At 30.4% G+C, this 13,969-nt stretch overlaps 1 protein-coding gene across 2 annotated transcripts in view; it reads left to right on the top strand.

Moving 5' to 3' along the window:
* wb (wing blister) overlaps nt 1-13,969 on the top strand; it is a 326,545-nt gene that overhangs the window by 87,163 nt on the left and 225,413 nt on the right. The window lies entirely within an intron of this gene.

Below are 13,969 nucleotides of genomic sequence, written 5' to 3'. Positions count from 1 at the left end.
ATTGATAAAATTAATTGTTTTAATTGAAATGTCTTCAATCACAGAAATGATAGTATCAATTAAAAACAAGTATATATGGCCGTAAGTTCGGCCAGGCCGAAGCTTATGCACCCTCCACCATGGATTGCGTAGAAACTTCTACTGAAGACTGTCATCCACAATCGAATTACTTGGGTTGCGTAATATATACCACATAGTCCATACGTGCTATATATTAAAGTAAAAAAGACCGATTAAATACGTATATAATTAAGTTTAAAGTTTCTATAGAAATAAAATTGTGACAACATTTTCTATAGAAGTAAAATTTGGAAAAAAATTTCTATAGAAATAAAATTTGGAAAAATTTTTCTATAGAAATAAAATTTGGAAAAATTTTTCTATAGAAATAAAATTTTAACAAAATTTTCTATTGAAATAAAATTTGGAAAAAATATTCTATAGAAATAAAATGTTGACAAAATTTTCTATAGAAATAACATTTTGACAATGTTTTCTATAAAAATAAAATTTTGGTAGATTATTTTTGGCTCGAGTGGGAACCATGATTATGAACCGATATGGACCAATATTTGTGTGGTTGGGGATCGGCTATATATAACTATAGACCGATATGGAGCACTTTTGGCATGGTTATTAGCGGCCTTATACTAACACCACGTTGCAAATTTCAACCGGATCTCATGAATTTTTCTCCTCCAAGAGCCTCCGGAGATCAAATCTGGGGAACGGTTTATATGGGGGCTATATATAATTATGGACCGATATGGACCAATTCTTGCCTATTTGTTAGAGACCACATTCTAACACCATGTTCCAAATTTCAACCGGATCGGATGAATTTTTCTCCTCCAAGAGGCTCCGGAGGACAAATCTGGGGATCGATTTATATGGGAGCTATATATAATTATGGACCGATATGGTCCAATTTTTGCATAGTTGTTACAGACCATATACTAACACCACGTACCAAATTTCAACCGGATCGGATGAATTTTGCTCTTCTAAGAGGCTCCGGAGGTCAAATCTGAGGATCGGCTTATATGGACCGATATGGACCAATTCTTGCATGGTTGTTACAGACCATATACCAACACCATGTACAAAATTTCAGCGGGATCGGATGAAATTTGCTTCTCTTAGAGGCTCTGCAAGCCAAATCGGGGGATCGGTTTATATGGGGGCTATATATAATTATGGACCGATGTGGACCAATTTTTGCATGGTTGTTAAAGACCATATACTAACACCATGTACCAAATTTCAGCCGGATCGGATGAAATTTGGTTCTCTTAGAGGTTCCGCAAGCCAAATCGGGGGATCGGTTTATATGGGGGCTATATGTAATTATGGACCGATATGGACAAATTTTTGCATGGTTGTTAGAGACCATATACTAACACCATGTACCAAATTTCAGCCGGATTGGATGAAATTTGCTTCTCTTAGAGCAATCTAAGCCAAATTTGGGGGTCCGTTTATATGGGGGCTATACCACCAGTTTTTGCATGGTCGTTAGAGACCATATACTAACACCATGTACCAAATTTTAGCCGGATCGGATGATATTTGCTTCTCGTAGAGCAATCGCAAGCCAAATTTGGGGGTCCGTTTATATGGGGGCTATACGTAAAAGTGGACCGATATGGCCCATTTGCAATACCATCCGACCTACATCAATAGCAACTACTTGTGCCAAGTTTCAAGTCGATAGCTTGTTTCGTTCGGAAGTTAGCGTGATTTCAACAGACGGACGGACGGACATGCTCAGATCGACTCAGAATTTCACCACTACCCAGAATATATATACTTTATAGGGTCTTAGAGCAATATTTCGATGTGTTACAAACGGAATGACAAAGTTAATATAATAAGTATAATAATAATAAAAAAGTATAATAAATAATAAAAATAAATAATATTTAATTTTTTTTTTACAAAAAAAAAAGAAATAATAATTTGTTTTTAAGTTGTATAATCAAGATTTTTTTTGGTATATCAATCTTCTGAGAATCAAATTTTGAATCAATTTACTTATCTGTCTGCACAAAAAAAATCTGATTCAATCACGAAATTAATTGATCAAATTAATTGTTTTAATTGAAATGTCTTCAATCTCAGAAATGATAGTATCAATTAAAAAAAAATTATTGAAAGTCAGTTGAAATATTAATTGATCCAATCAAAAATGTAATTGATACTATTAATTTTTGTGATTGATTTTTGTTTCAATTACAAAATTTGTTGAATCAATTAAACTTTAAATTTTTAATTTTTTTTTTGAAGACTCAATTAAGACATTAATTGGAAAAAAATGTTTGTGAATTTTTTTTTCTGTGTATCCGTTAGTTATTCTATCCGCCTGTCAATTTTTGCGATTAAAGTACATCTCAATTTGAGATCGATGTTGAAGACCATCGACAAAGACATTGGTCACAGGCAATCCCTATTGATTTTGAAAAGGAAAATTAGTTCAGATTTTTATACATAGCGCTCAACGTCCAATTTCACAAATGCAGGTTGGCTGCTATGTAATGCATAAAAGTAAAGCAGAATATTTTTCGTTTTAATGCCAAAAGCAAAAAAAAGGAAAATCATCAAATATAAGAATCGGGGAATTAAGCACGACAGCCATAACACGCGGTACAAAATGCTACGACGTATTTTGGCCCATTCCCAACAAAACGCGGTTTCGACACTTTGGTATTTTTTTGTTACATCCTTACTCTCCAAAATACTACAAGCCCAAAAGTCTAACGGATGCAGAACGCGGGTGCCACTTTTGAAATTTGAAGAAAATTTTACAAAATTAAAAAAACCGTTAAAATGTTATTTCTATAAAAAAATTCTCAAAATTTTATTTGTATAAAAAATTTTGTCAGATTTATTTCTATAAAAAATTAATTCAAAATTTTATTTCTATAGAAATTTTTCTCAAAGTTTTATTTCTATAGAAAATTTTCTCAAGACCTTATTTCTATTGAAATTTTTCTCAAAATTTTAATTCTATAGAAAATTTTCTCAAAATTTTATTTCTATAAGAAATTTCCTTAAAACTTTATTTCTATAGGAAATTTTCTTAAAACTTTATTTCTATAGGAAATTTTCTTAAAATTTTATTTCTATAGAAAATTTTCTCAAAATTTTAATTCTATAGAAAATTTTCTCAAAATTTTATTTCTATGGAAAAATTTCTTAAAATTTTAATATAGAAAATTTTCTCAAGACCTTATTACTATAGAAAATTTTCTCAAAATTTTATTTCTATAGAAAATTTTCTTAAAACTTTATTTCTATAGGAAATTTTCTTAAAATTTTATTTCTATAACAAATTTTCTCAAAATTTGATCTCTATAGAAAATATTCTCAAAATTCTATTTCTATAGAAAATGTTTTCAAAAGTTTATTTCTATAAAAAATTTTGTCAATATTTTATCTCTATAGAAAATTTTCTCAAAATTTTAATTCTATAAAAAAAATTGTAAAAAATTTAAAAAAAAGGAATTTTACAAAATTTAAAAAAAAAGTATTTTGAAGTTAAAATGTTATTTCTATAAAAAAAAATTCTCAAAATTTTATTTGTATAAAAAATGTTGTCAGATTTATTTCTATAAAAATTTAACTCCAATTTTAATTCTATTGAAATTTTTCTTAAAATTTTAATTCTATAGAAAATTTTTTTCAAAATTTTATTTCTATAGAAAACTTTCTTAAATTATATTTCTATAGAAAATTTTCTCAAAATTTTACTTCTATAGGAAATTTTCTTAATATTTTATTTCTATAGAAAATTTTCTCAAAATTTTATTTCTATAGAAAATTTTCTTAAAACTTTATTTCTATAAAAAATTTTCTCAAAATTTTATTTCTATAGAAAATTTTGTCAAAATTTTATTTCTATAGAAAATTTTCTTAAAACTTTATTTCTATAGGAAATTTTCTTAAAATTTTATACAAAATTTCTATAGAAAATTTTCTCAAAATTTTAATTCTATAGAAAATTTTCTCAAGACTTTATTTCTATAGAAAATGTTTTCAAAATTTTATTTCTATAGAGAATGTCAAAATTTCATTTCTATAGAAAATTTTCTCAAAATTTTATCTCTCCACAAAATTTTCTCAAACTTTTATATCTATAGAAAATTTTCGCAAAAGTTTAATTTTATAAAAAATTTCCTCAAAATTTTATTTCTATAGAAAATTTTCGTAAAACTTTAGTTCTATAGGAAATTTTGTCAACATTTTATTTCTATAGAGAATTTTCTCAAAAAAAAATATATGTATAGAAAATTGAAGTACTCAAAGAAGAAGTTTTTGCAAAATGTATCAGAACTTCAAGGATTCTACCAATCTACTAAACAGTTAAAAATCTATAATTTTTGGTAGAATTCTGCCAACTGTGGCAATCGTGATTGAGAACAAGTTATATTTGTGGCCTTTGTGGATATGAACCGAGGAACTTTTTAAGCCATTCTTAGGTGGCGCGTGCTGAGTATGGAATGTCCATGGTCTGCGGCTTAAATGTTTGCTTGCCTGGGCTGTCTTTAGGATATTCTCCCCGTAGCAAACTTTTCTGTAAAACATTGATCGTTTTGAAGAATAAGAGGAGAATTTTCCATTAAGTTAGAATTTAATTTTTGAATATTTTTTTTTTTAATATATAATTTTTTTCCATTATTCTATTCAAAATTTCCTCCTCTTTAATTCCCCTTAATACTTTGTTGTTCGGTGCTGTCATAAAACAATCAATACATCTTGACTTTCTAAATATGTTTCAAATTTCAAATCGATTATCGGTAATTGTCTGATATTCGATACCCTGAATGGCTCCTGCAGGGTCAAAGCAAACAACGTTGCTCTCATGTTAACACAGGCACCATCACACACTCTGGGGGCCATATTAGGTTGGTTGTTAAACAAATCAGTACTCGTAAAGCGCCACTCACCAAACGATCTATACCACTGGCGGCATAGGGGACAATATGCCGCCAATGGAATAGCACACAAAATTGCATCTCGATGTTTGACAAAAAAAGATATTCCAGCTCATAATATATGCATGCATGCCTTGGTTATAACGACCCTATTGCACTAAATTGCCTAGGCATAGGCTAACCGCCTACACAAAGCTGCCGTTTCAAATTAAAATTCCATAAAATTGTTATTTATCATGTTCCGGTAAAACACTGAGAAAAGTCGAATTTGAATTTTATAAATATAATAAGAGTGATCAAAACCGGTAAACCGGTTGGTATTTTTCTAAGGATTCCCGGTACACCGGATCCGGCGGTTTTAAAAACCGGTTTCACTGGTCATGCCGGTTATTTTTGCAACAAATTTAATTCTAGTAGAAAAAAGGAAAATTTTTAATTTTATAAAAAATAAAATTTCGAAAAATTTTAATTGGTTAGTAACAAATTAGAAGTTCTTCTTCGTATGTACAGTTATGTTATTTATCGAAACATATTGTCATGTTCCGGTAAAACACTGAGAAAAGTTGGAGATTTTTTCTAGAATTTGAATTTTATAAATATAATTAGAGTGATCAAAACCGGTATACCGGTTGGTATTTTTCTAAGGATTCCTGGTGCATCGGATCCGGTGGTTTTAAAAACCGGTTTCACTGGTCATGTCGGTTATTTTTGCAAAAAATTTAATTTTAGTAGAAAAAAGGAAAATTTTTAATTTTATAAAAAATAGAATTTCGGAAAATTTTAATTGGTCAGTAACAAATTAAAAGTTCTTCTTCGTATGTACAGTTATGTTTTTTATCGAAACATATTGTCATGTTCCTGTAAAACACTGAGAAAGTTGGAGATTTTTTCTAGAATTTGAATATTATAAATATAATTAGAGTGATCAAAACCGGTATATATATAAATATAATTAGAGTGATCAAAACCGGTATACCGGTTGGTATTTTTCTAAGGATTCCCGGTACACCGGATCCGGCGGTTTTAAAAACCGGTTTCACTGGTCATGCAGGTTATTTTTGCAACAAATTTAATTTTAATAGAAAAAATGCAAAATTTTAATTTAATAAAAAATAAAATTTTGGAAAATTTTAATTGATTAGTAACAAATTAGAAGTTCTTCTTCGTATGTACAGTTATATTTTTTATCGAAACATATTGTCATATTCCGGTAAAACACTGAGAAAAGTTTGAGATTTCTTCTAGAATTTGAATTTTATAAATATAATTAGAGTGATCAAAACCGGTATACCGGTTGGTCTTTTTCTATTGTTATCCGGTGCACCGGTAGAACCCGGTGTTTATCAATGTTATCAAAACCAATTTATCCGATTATGCCGGTTATTTATGTAAAAATTTATTTTTAGTAGAAAAAATTGTAATTTATAAAAAAATACAATTCTAATTTTAATTGGATAACAGCAAATTAGAAGTTCCTCTTCTTGCGAAAGTGTGGTTTTTATCCTATAAACTGTTATGTAATTTTTCGAAATATTGAGCCCAAACCACTAATAAATGTAGTTCATTTGCTGCAATGGTTCTATCAAAAATGTTTTTTTATACCCTGCTCCACACTGTGGAACAGGGTATTATAAGTTAGTGCATATGTTTGCAACACCCAGAAGGAGACGAGATAGACACATGGTGTCTTTGGCAAAAATGCTCAGGGTGGACTCCTGAGTCGATATAGCCATGTCCGTCTGTCCGTCTGTCCGTGAACACATTTTTGTAATCAAAGTCTAGGTCGTAGTTTTAGTCCAATCGACTTCAAATTTGGCACAAGTATGTGTTATGGCTCAGAATAGATACCTATTGATTTTGGAAGAAATCGGTTCAGATTTAGATATAGCTCCCATATATATCTTTCGCCCGATTTGGACTAATACGGTTCCAGAAGCCAGAGTTTTACCCCAATTTGGGTGAAATTTTGCACTAGGAGTTCAGTTAGTAGTGTAGTCTAGTGTGCCAAATTTTATTGAAATCGGTTCAGATTTAGATATAGCTCCCATATATATCGTTCGCCCGATTTACACTCATATGACCACAGAGGCCAATTTTTTGCTCCGATTTAGTTGAAATTTTGCACAGGGAGTAGAATTAGCATTGTAGCTATACGTGTCAAATTTGGTTGAAATCGGTTCAGATTTAGATATATCTCCCATATATAACTTTCGCCCGATTTACACTCATATGACCACAGAGGCCAATTTTTAACTCCGATTTAGTTGAAATTTTGCACAGGGAGTAGAATTAGTATTGTAGCTATGCGTGCCAAATTTGGTTGAAATCGGTTCAGATTTAGATATATCTCCCATATATAGCTTTCGCCCGATTTACACTCATATGACCACAGAGGCCAATTTTTAACTCCGATTTAGTTGAAATTTTGCACAGGGAGTAGAATTAGTATTGTAGCTATGCGTGCCAAATTTGGTTGAAATCGGTTCAGATTTAGATATATCTCCCATATATAGCTTTCGCCCGATTTACACTCATATGACCACAGAGGCCAATTTTTAACTCCGATTTAGTTGAAATTTTGCACAGGGAGTAGAATTAGCATTGTAGCTTTGCGTGCCAAATTTGGTTGAAATCGGTTCAGATTTAGATATATCTCCCATATATAGCTTTCGCCCGATTTACACTCAAATGACCACAGAGGCCAATTTTTTGCTCCGATTTAGTTGAAATTTTGCATAGGGAGTAGAATTAGCATTGTAACTATGTGTGCCAAATTTGGTTGAAATCGGTTCAGATTTGGATATATCTCCCATACATAGCTTTCGCCCGATTTGCACTCATATGACCACAGAGGCCAATTTTTAACACCGATTTAGTTGAAATTTTGCACTGGGAGTAGAATTAGCATTGTAGCTATGATTGCCTAATTTGGTTGAAGTCGGTTCAGATTTAGATATATCTCCCATATATAGCTTTCGCCCGATTTACACTCATATGACCACAGAGGCCAATTTTTAACTCCGATTTAGTTGAAATTTTGCACAGAGAGTAGAATTAGCATTGTTGCTATGCGTGCCAAATTTGGTTGAAATCGGTTCAGATTTAGATATAGCTCCCATATATATGTTTTTCTGATTTCGACAAAAATGGTCAAAATACCAACATTTTCCTTGTAAAATCGCCACTGCTTAGTCGAAAAGCTGTTAAAATGACTCTAATTTTCCCAAACTTCTATTACATATATATTGAGCGATAAATCATAAATAAATTTTTGCAAAGTTTCCTTAAATTGTTTCAGATTTAAATTTTTCCCATATTTTTTTACTAATAATTGTTCCACCTTAGGGCTTTAGCCGACTTAAATTTTAAGTCTATAGATTTTGTAGAAGTCTATCAAATTCTGCCCAGATCGAGTGATATTTAAATGTATGTAAAACCTTTATATATAGTACCCAACACATTTGACGGATGTGATATGGTATCGAAAATTTAGATCTACAAAGTGGTGCAGGGTATAATATAGTCGGCCCCGCCCGACTTTAGACTTTCCTTACTTGTTTTTTTTAGTGTAGTGACGATCACTTTTTACCCATAGCCCCCCTATGTAAATTCAGTCCATTAGTTTTGATTTTTTTTTCTTTTTCAGTTTTCTTCATATTCAGCATGTTTGTTAAATTTGTCATAATATGCCTTCAACATTTACTTCATTGTCCCCAAACGAAATGTGTTTGTGATGTTGTGTGCGTTTGTGTAGTTGTAGAAGGAACCCGAAGATTATGGTAGTTATGCTTATGAATGGTCCATAAGCTGTCACTCAAATTGGAAGCCTAAATAGTTTGTGACTCATAAGATTAGCATAAGAATCAAAATGGAACATTAAATGGAAAACCTCCATATTTTGTTGAAATTTACATTTGCAATCAAGCTTAAGATTTATGAAGGATATCATATAGACTGATATTTAAAAACAAAATAATGATGTGTTTATGTTCTATACCACAAAATTTTACATAAGAATTGGCTATTTAAAAAAGAATATAATATTAAGGGGTAGTTTTAGCCCATCTGATACCAGATAAAATCAAATCCTACTTTTATCATTCATGTGAATTGATGTTGATTTACAAGGAGATTAAAAGTTGGTTGATCTTCTCCAACATTCCCTATCAGAGGAGCGGAACATCATAAGACTCCAAATCTATTATCGTATATTATTTACTGTGTCTATGAAACAAACAATCTTGGAAAGGCTAAGGGGCAAATAGAATTAATACCAGTTTTATTGATCCATTCTCCATGGAAACTGTAACCCACATCTTTACACAACTTGTTTTATATAAACCACTTTTTATCCAAAACAATTTTTTTAAACTTGATAATCTAACCTGGACACGTCAGAAAGATCAAAGGGTTTTACACCATGTCCATTGTTACCTGATTCTAAGTCAATCTTTAATGGAACTCTTTGGTAATATGACAAAAAAAAAAAACACTTCAGCATTCCAGAAAAGCTCTTTATCACTTTGTACACAAATCCCAAATTAAAATGTACATATTTTTTGCACAAAATTCCTTTGGTGGACCATTGGTCTTATTCACCTTAATCTGACTAATTTCTTAACCATATGACATGACCTCCCCCAAAAATTTGTGGCATAAATTAACCCGTATTGCAGGACACCACCACCATTCACCCATGGGACACATTATGATAAATTACCGCTCTAATTTTGTTACAAATACAGGCCAACAATGCCCCCTATTACTTGTGTCTATTACAAATTCAAATGTTGTTACAAATTCGTACATTTTTTTTGTAGCTTTTACTAATTTTTTTTTTGGCGTTTAAGAGAGGGGTAGTGGTAACTATAAACATGTGGCATTTTTTCACCTATGAATTTTTGGTTATATCTGTCTTTGGTTATCGTAAAACCATGTTTGTCTTATCGTAAATATATCGCTTGCCAAAGATAAAATTTGGCGAATAAATATACAACAGCCCATTATAGCATCAAGTGCTGGAAGCTGGAAGGGAGGAACGTTGTCTAGATGGTTTACTTGCTTCGCAAAAACATTATTTTCACTTAAACGCCGCCATAGGCTCCCCATACCCATTGGAATATGTCCTCGTTGTCAATTTTAACGGCCTGATTTATATGCATCAATGATTGGTACCTAATGCTATTCGAATGGTGCTGCAAACATTTCTTGGATTTAGAAGGAGATACCATAAACATAGCTCAGGATAAGCTTTGTGATAGCAAAATAGAGTGGACTTTAAGTTAATGCATTTTATGAATACTTTTTTTGTTTGCAAATACTAAGGCCGCTAGATTAAGCGACTATCCAAGCAAAGGTGCACAATGGGCAATGGAATATTGCGAATATTTTAGAAAAATATTATAAAAACTATTGGCACATATTCGAGTGAATTTAAGCCTCATGGGGGGGGGGGGGGGGGGTCATGAGAGGAACTTCTCTCATATTAAAAAGTGCAGCCCGATGTATACCACATGGTTTTCATAACTGGAAAAAAGTTGTCGGGTGTGCTTAGCTCACCTAGAGAAAATTCTTACCTGACAACCTTTAAAGTTTGCTATAAAACTCACACTCTTTGTAATTGTAAGGAGAATAGTATGGGAATACACTCCTCGAGTTGGGGGAAGTCCCTTTTAACTGTACATTGAACTAAACTAACTTTCCTATTAAACAACCCATATTTTGTGATTACTTCCATCCAACCCATTGTGCAATGTGCATAGGTCTCTTTTTATCTATGAAATAACTTAGTCAACTAACTATGCATTAAGACACTCTTTCAATGTGTTGTTGTGTGTGGAGAAAAAAAAAGTTGAAAACTAAATTTGCTGCAAATTGCAAAAAATCAAGATTGACGACTGGCACGAGTGCAATTAAAATTATTAGCATGCAAACTGTCACATTTGACAGTTAGTGGCTTAGTTTAACTAATTTATAACATTATTTTTAACTAATAGAGCAAAGAGATGTAACACAACTTCAAAACATGGGATAGGATAGATGCACGTCATCATAAACTAGGAGAAAAAATTGTGAACAATTTTAAATGAATTTTTATAAGTATTAAAAAAATTAATTATTAAATACTTATAAAATGAATTTTTATAAGTATTGAAATTAAATATAAAAAATTTAATTAAATAATTAAATATATTAAATTAAAAAATTAAAAAAAATACAAAAAAAAAAAAATAAATTAAAAACTAAATTGTAAAAAGTGTGAGAAGTGAGAATAAAAATATTTCTTATAAATTCCAAGAAAATAATTTAAATATTTTTTTTTATTTATTTTACTAAATTTAAATTTATCAGACACAAATTTGATTAAATTTTTTATTTAAAAATGAAATTTTTTAAATTTTCGAAGAGAAAACTTGAAACATTTATTTTATTTATCTATTTTGCTAAAATTCAAATTTATACTACAATAAACACAAGCATATGTTTCTTCAATTTTTTATATTTATGGATAAAATATAGGCTTTCAAAAAAAAAAAATTAAACATAAATTTTTTTTTGATTTTTTTGTTAAATAAGTTTTTTAACCTATGTTTTATTTAAATTTATGACTATAGATATTCTTGAATTCCAGAAATAAAATTTAAAGTTTTGTTTTATTTAAATTTAAAGATTTGTTTTATATATTTTGCTAAATTTAAATTTAGAAGGCACAAAATCGCTTAATTTTTTATATTTATAAATAAAGTTTATGGTTATTAACTTCATTTTATTTATTTATTTTGCTAAAATTTAAAAATATAATAAACACAGATATACGTTTGATCAAATATTTCAAAAATAAATAAAATAAAACATTAACATTTTTTCTAATTTTTTAAAAGAGAAAAAATTTAAAAATATCTTTTATTTAAATTTATGGCAATACAAAAATATAAAACATTAAATTTAGTTTTAATTCCTAGAATAAAATTAAAATATTTATTTTATATATTTTGCTAAACTTATATTTACAAGGATCAAAATCACTTAATTTTTTTTTATATTTATAAATAAAGTTTATGGCTATTTAGAACATTTGAAACTTATTAAAATTTCAAGAAAAACCTATAAACAATTGTTTTGTTTATTTATTTTGCTAAAATTTTAATTTATAATAACCGCAGACATACATTTTCTCCATTTTTTATATTTATTAATAAAATTTAGGCTACAAAAAAATTTGGCAAAAATAAAACATCAACATCTTTTCTATTTTTTAAAAAAGAGAAAATGGTAAACACCATATGATGGGGGTATATTAACTTTGTCATTCCGTTTGTAACACATCGAAATATTGCTCTAAGACCCCATAAAGTATATATATTCTGGGTCGTGGTGAAATTCTGAGTCGATCTGAGCATGTCCGTCCGTCCGCTAACTTCCGAACGAAACAAGCTATCGACTTGAAACTTGGCACAAGTAGTTGTTATTGATGTAGGTCGGATGGTATTGCAAATGGGCCATATCGGTCCACTTTTACGTATAGCCCCCATATAAACGGACCCCCAAATTTGGATTGCGATTGCTCTAAGAGAAGCAAATTTCATCCGATCCGGGTTAAATTTGGTACATGGTGTTAGTATATGGTCTCTAACAACCATGCAGAAATTGGTCCATATCGGTCCATAATTACATATAGCCCCCATATAAACGGATCCCCCGATTTGGCTTGCGGAGCCTCTTAGAGAAGCAAAAGTCATCTGATCCGATTGAAATTTGGTACGTGGTGTTAGTATATTGTCTCTAACAACCATGCCAAAATTGGTCCACATCGACCCATAATTATATATAGCCCCCATATAAGCCGATCCCCAGATTTGACCTCCGGAGCCTCTTAGAGGAGCAAAATTCATCCTATCCGGTTGAAATTTGGTACGTGGTTTTAGTATATGGTCTCTAACAACCATGCAAGAATTGGTCCATATCGGACCATAATTATATATAGCCCCCATATAAATCGATCCCCAGATTTGTCCTCCGGAGCCTCTTGGAGGAGCAAAATTCATCCGATCCGGTTGAAATTTGGAACATGGTGTTAGAATGTGGTCTCTAACAAACACGAAAAATTGGTCCATATCGGTCCATAATTATATATAGCCCCCATATAAACCGTTCCCCAGATTTGATCTCCGGAGCCTCTTGAAGGAGCAAAATTCATCCGATCCGGTTGAAATTTGCAACGTGCTGTTAGAATAAGGCCGCTAATAATCACGCCAAAATTTGTCCATATCGGTCTATAGTTATATATAGCCGATCCCCAATCACACAAAACTTGGTCCATATCGGTTCATAATCATGGTTGCCACTCGAGCCAAAAATAATCTACCAAAATTTTATTTTTATAGAAAACATTGTCAAAATGTTATTTCTATAGAAAATTTTGTCAAAATTTTATTTCTATAGAAAATTTTGTCAAAATTTTATTTCTATAGAAAATTTTTTCCACATTTTATTTCTATAGAAAATTTTGTCAAAATTTTACTTCTATAGAAAATGTTGTCAAAATTGTATTTCTATAGAAACTTTAAACTTAATTATATACGTATTTAATCGGCCTTTTTTAGTTTAATATATATCACGTATGGACTATGTGGTATATATTATGGTGTTAGGAAGTCTGAGTGCTGCCCGATTCCATGTTAAGCTCAATGACAAGGGACCTCCTTTTTATAGACGAGTCCGAACGGCGTTCCACCTTGCAGTGAAACCACTTAGAGAAGCTTTGAAACACTACACTAAAAGCTATGACAATTTGAATTAGCCATCGATGAAATATGTGTATAGTCAAGCTTGTGTAGATTGGTATCTGGCATTTTATTTTCATTAACACACAAAAAAATATTTTTTGTCTTCAATCACGATATAAATTTTTATTAATTTTTAATGGAAATGTCTTCAATCACAGAAATGATAATATCAATTAAAATATTAATTGTTACAATTAATAAATAATTGATACCATTAATGTTTGTGGTTGATTTTTGTTTCAATTAAAA

The sequence above is a fragment of the Haematobia irritans genome, chromosome 2, assembly GCF_050003625.1.
Source record: "Haematobia irritans isolate KBUSLIRL chromosome 2, ASM5000362v1, whole genome shotgun sequence".
Classification (NCBI taxonomy): Eukaryota; Metazoa; Arthropoda; class Insecta; order Diptera; family Muscidae; genus Haematobia; species Haematobia irritans.
Note: the sequence above shows the minus strand (reverse complement) of the source record. Positions and strands in the feature narration are given on the sequence as shown.